Raw genomic sequence first — 6,141 nt, forward strand, 5'->3', positions numbered from 1 at the left:
AGCTGAGCCAGGAACTTTGTTTGAGGGGGGATGGTGGCAATTCTCTTAAACTCAGCGTTGATCTGAAAACATGAGCACAGAGGAATGAGCTTCAAAGGTTTAATACCTGGAAGAAGGCTGCAATCACTCATGCTGAAGAAATGGGCTGTCAAATAACAACTGTGCCTTAACCATTTTAGGCTAATACCACAAGAACACCGTGTATGAGGCAAACCTTACCTCATGGAAGTCAAATAGAGCAGGCCATCTTGCCATGGAAGCCTCCACCATTGGTGCATCACAAACAACTTCATGTCTTCTGTATGAAAAAGTCTTTTCCATCTTGAGTTTCACCAACTCTGTTACTCTTTTTTATGTCCATGTAGTCGGCTTTGACATGTCAATAGCTTTAAGAGTCCCTTTGTCTGCTACTTCTGAAACTGAGGTAAGGTTAAGAAAGTCATTCCCAAACAAGGAATCCATAAACTGAAGTCTGAAGTCTGAAACTGCCCTGAAGACCACACTGTCTCTTGACTTCAACGATGAGATCCTCAGTTGATTCAGGCGCTCCATTAGAGAGTGAGCCTTCGACAGGTTCCGTCACCCAAGACAGTCTTTAGGACCACAGGACTCTGTAGGCAAAAAAAGAATTACATATCAGACATTCAGAAAGAACCATTTCAGTTTAGTTTTCATACAGCTATCCATACCCAATTGTCAAAGTTATAAAGATCAGATATAAAAAAAAAAGAAGAAGAATTTATCTAATGAAATACATGCGACTGAACCTATTACACTTATCTGAACACCTTTTAGTTCTATATGCCTTTTTAAAGTCACAATGTGGACTGATCCAATCTTATAGTCAACCAATGGATAAGTATCAAGGAGTTCACAGAGTGAAACGAGAGTGAATATTCTTGTGGATACTGGGCTGAGCTCAAAAGCTCTGTCGTGCTCGCTGTACCAGCCACCAAGCTCTCTGACAATGTAGAATATGCTGTGGTACAATGCAGATATGGTTTTTCAGTATTCTGGCAATCCGCCTGCTGCCCTTTGGGCCACTACCATTGCCTTTCTATAAGTTATGCCCTTTAATGTCACACACTGTGCAAGGTTGACCTCTAGAATGTCAGGGAATATGTACCTAATGACTTAAGCTTTCTCCTCTTTAAGCAAATCCACTAGAAAGCCCGATACAGCTGAGACCTCTAATTCAGACTTGCCAAGAGATGGGGAGTTTAGATGGTAAGCTATCATCATCTGATGTGTTGACTTCTGTGATCATAAAGGTAAAAATTCCACCATCACAAAAAACATTAATTTTAATTGAAAAAAAGGTATTCCAGTCCAGAAGAGCATTAATGGTATCTTTAAAGTACCAATCTTTCTCTCATTTATACATAATGTTTTGAGAAGCAGCTCACATATGTTCTACACAAAATAGAAAAAAAGGGGGAAAAAAGGGTCCTAATTTTTGTTAGGACAATGTTGGAAAATTCACAATACATCACTTAATAAGACATACTCTGTTGAACGAACTTGTCTCCTTGTAGATATCTGCTGTATTATTTGGGCTTGACAAATAAAATAGTCAAGTAAGTGACACTTCACCTAAAACAATGACTAAATGGAAAAATGATTTGGCATTTATGGGCACAGGTTCTTAAACCCACGTCTAAGGTGGCAGGATCCTTATTATAACTTGAGTGTGTGTCAGCAGCCAGAATTAAGGTATGGCACTGTGGCGCTCCCAGCTTCTTAAACTCTGACGGTTACAGCCAGACTAATTAGCCACTGTAGCCATAACTAGCACAAGTAACACAAACACTATTGCGCTCTCTCAGTGACTTTTTAACTTGCTAAGCCATCAAAAACGTCAGTGCTCTCTGTCACATACATAAATTCCATATCTGACCGACAACAGCTGCTTTGTTACTATTTTTCAGCTTTAGCCACAAAGCTAATACCAACTTTAGCTAGCACTGTAAAAACAACATGTAGATGCATTACAGATTACTTTTCATATAGCATGCACTACAACAATTCTGTGAAAACGTACCTAACTAAAACAAATGTATTTAAATTACTTACCTTCTCAGTATGCCTGACTCAGTGCCAAAGGTTGCATGTGGCTAAACAGTCTCCCAGAATCTGGCGGTCAATTGCGCTCTCCTTAAATTATGTTGTTGTCTTATTGGATAAGACTCTAGGTCTTATTATCCAATCATATTTAGTTGTTGTCTTTGAATATATTGCATCATTTCCGGTTGTGGTCAAACATGATTACAATGGTTTTAGTATTCTAATTTAGTCACTTTAAATCAATGCAAGAAAAATGAGTAGTCTCAGTATTGTTTATAATCAAGTAAATGGTACTTTATTCAATCATGTAAATAAGAGAAACATGAAAGGCTTGTGTAGAATTAACTAAATTCATTTGTGCAAATTCAAAAGCCTGCCAATTCCCATTTTTTCAGTGCACGCTGTTGACAACAGCCGCTTCTCTTCTTCGTCTTCTGTATTTAGGCAGAATACACATAACGCTGGGATGTTGCTGCCCTCTACTGTTTGTTTGTCAGTTCCGTTTTGACATGAATAAATGTTGTTGTATAAACTTCAAAATCCAGATGAAACCTGTCAGTGAAGAAAGAAGCCTTAGACTCTAAGGCTTAGAGTCACGTGTGAGCTGTAGCCTCAGTTTCTTGTTGTTAGCTGACAGGTGTAGCCCACAGTGTGGTCTTCTGCTGCTGTAGCCATTCTGCTTCATGGTCTGATGTGTTGTGCTTTCAGAGATGCGCATCTGCATAACTTGTGTATAACGAGCGGTTGTTTGAGTTACTGTTGCCTTCCTATCATCTGTCTCGAGTTCATTCTACGAGCCAGTTTCACCCAGAGAACTGCTCCTCACTGGATGTTTCCTGTCTCAGGCCGCTCTCTGTAAACCACAGGAGGGAAAAGTCCAGCAGTGTCTGAAATACTCGGCCCGTCTCGTATCAAGAGCCTCGTCCAGTCATCTTCCTGATGCTCAGTTTGACTCCAACAGGCTGTTCTGACCATGTCGACATGCTTTAACGTTGCTGATTCATTACAGGCTGATTAAATGATATTTGCATTAACGAGCAGTTGAACAGATGTACCTAATAAAGTGTCTGTTGAATCCATGTAACTGTTCAGCACTTTGTTTGAAAGTGCTTTATAAATAAAGTTATTAGTATTATTGTTGTTGTTGTTGTTAAAGCGATGCAGAAAAACTGTAACTGTGCAGACAGCCTCCTACAGCTGTCTGCACTCTGCCAGCCACACAGATGTTATCAGTCATTCACTTTTCTACACTCCTTTATGGCTGAAGAATTGTAAAAATTATCACATTTACAGCTACATAAACATTTATTATTAGCCAGCCATTCCTTTAAGCAATAAAACACAATGAAAACACCTCAGTGCATGTAAAAGTGCTGCAAGTAAACATAATTACTCTGAGGAAAAATATTCCCCCTCAGTATTATTGTTGTGTTTGTTTCAGACTGGGGTTGTTTAATTACGTTTGAAATACTTTACATGCCCAGGACCATATTTTATAAATCATGTTGCAGATGTTGTCCTGTGAGAACAGCTGCTGATGAACATCAGGGAACAGTTCCCCCTGCCTGGGATAGGTTTACTGGGGCAACGTGTGCTGGGCAGCAGCCAGGACTGCCTCAGTCTGGAGTTGCCCGGGTGAGAGGCAGTGTGCTGGGCTGAGTGTCCCCTCAGCTTGCTGCTCTGTACGAGAGAGATGATTTGTCAGTAGTTAATTGGGAAAAAATCGGATTATTACCAGAAGTAGAGTTAGCCTGGGCATATTTTAAGGAAAGCTTTATGGAAATTGTTAATAAACATGCCCCCTTACGGAAAGTTAGAATTAAAGGTCGAGAAAATCCCTGGTTTTCGCAGACACTCGCAGATAACATACACAAGCGTAATAGGGCATGGGACAAGGCGAGGCAAACAGATACTTCCACTGATTGGTCTGTTTTCAAACAGCTTAGAAATAAATGCACTTCTCTTATTAAAAAGGCCAAATCCGAATACTTTTTCTGTCACCACTGAGAATCTCAACGATCCACAGAAATTTTGGAAAGTAATCAAGTCCTTTTCTGTCAATAAAATGACTCAAACTTTTCCTAAATTTGTTGTAAAAGATTCAGTTTCAATTAATGATAAAACTGAAATTTTGAATTGCTTTAATGAGCACTTTTTATCAGTGGGTTCCTTGTTTGATTCTGCAGAAACTTTTTTAACAAATTCTTGCCCAGAATTCTCTATGTTTTCTGGAGACCGTTTTAACTTTGTACCTTTTAGTGTTTATGAAGTGCATAAAGCTTTAAAGACTTTGGATCACAGAAAACCTCCTGGTCCAGACTTGATGGAACCTTATTTTTTGAAGCTGGCAGCGGATTTTATTGCAGAACCACTTTCAATTTTATTTAATTTTTCAATTAAAACCAAAGAAATTCCATCGGTTTGGAAATCAGCTTTTGTCTTGCCTTTATTGAAAGGAGGTGATCCATCGGTGTTGACTAATTATAGGCCAATATCAAATTTGTGTGTTTTATCCAAAATCATGGAATCTCTAGTTTGTGACCAGTTGAAGGAGTTTTTGTACTCTAATGATATTGTTTCCAAATTTCAGTCAGGCTTCAGGAAAAAACACAGTACTAACACTGCCACTATGAAAGTGATAAATGATATTATTATGGCACTTGATAAGAAATTGTACTGTGCGTCACTCTTTATTGACCTCTCAAAAGCTTTTGACACTGTTGATCATGCTGTCCTAAAAAACAGACTGCTCAGCCTTGGATTGTCAGAACATGCAATAGCGTGGTTCTCAAATTACCTGAATAATAGAACCCAGTGCATTAAACTTGAAGGTCTTTGTTCTAAATTTGTTGCTGTCCACAAGGGGGTGCCACAGGGCTCAGTTTGGGTCCCCTTTTGTTTCTTTTATATATCAATGACTTGGGTCAAAATGTCTCAGACACAAATTTGCATTTTTATGCTGACGATACAGTTATTTACTGCTATGGATCATCTCTTACTCAGGCCATTGAAACCTTACAGAAAGCCTTTGTTGCTTTCCAGCATTCACTTATCCAGCTAAAATTAGTTCTCAATGCTGACAAGACTAAGCTAATGTTGTTTTCTAAGTCAAAGAAGGTCCCGGAGCCTATTCCAGTGGTGTCCACCCTTGAAGGAAATGTCATAGAGATAGTTCATGAATATAAATACCTTGGTGTCTGGATAGATGACTCCTTTACCTTTAAACCACATATAGAGAGACTTGTAAAGAAACTGAGGCTGAAACTTCGTTTTTTTTCCCGTAATAAACAGTGCTTTTCTTTTGCAGTAAAAAAACGTCTTGTCACTGCAACCTTTTTATCTGTGTTAGATAATGGTGACATTCTGTATATGAACGCTTCTTCTTCATGTCTTCTAATGTTGGATACGATGTATCATGCTTCCTTGAGGTATATCACCAATTGTAGAAATCTGACCCATCATTGTGACTTGTACTTAAGAGTAAATTGGCCTTCTTTGGCCATTAGAAGACAGGGGCATTGGTACACTTTTATTTACAAAGCTATGCTTGGATTGCTGCCTCCTTATATTTGTACTTTGGTCACAAGGACAAATAGTGGTTCTTACTCCTTGCGTTCAAATGATCAGCTGTTGCTGTCTGTTCCCCTTGTCCGCACAGAGTTGGGTAAGAAAGCCTTTGTCCACTCTGCGCCTTTTTCGTGGAACCTGTTACAGAAAGACTGGAAACTGACTGAATTGTTGTCTTTAAATGTTTTTAAAACTAAACTCAAAGGCCTACAGACTGCCTCAATAATGTGTAATTGTTTTGTGTAATTTTTAATCTTGTTTGTTTGTATGTATTTGTTTGGAAATGTGCTGCCTCTTGGCCAGGACTCCCTTGGAAAAGAGGTTTTTAATCTCAATGGGACATTCCTGGTTAAATAAAGGTTAAATAAATAAATAAAAGAGTTTGTTCCCTGCGCCTTCTGGTTAGGGAACGGGTCCTGACTGTTGTCTGTGCTTCTGCACCGAGCAACAGTCAGGGTTTTGGAGTCCCTGAGTAGGATGGTTGAGGGCGCTCCATCCGGGGACTCTGTC

This window comes from Oreochromis niloticus, linkage group LG12 (genome assembly GCF_001858045.2).
Source record: "Oreochromis niloticus isolate F11D_XX linkage group LG12, O_niloticus_UMD_NMBU, whole genome shotgun sequence".
Taxonomy (NCBI): Eukaryota; Metazoa; Chordata; class Actinopteri; order Cichliformes; family Cichlidae; genus Oreochromis; species Oreochromis niloticus.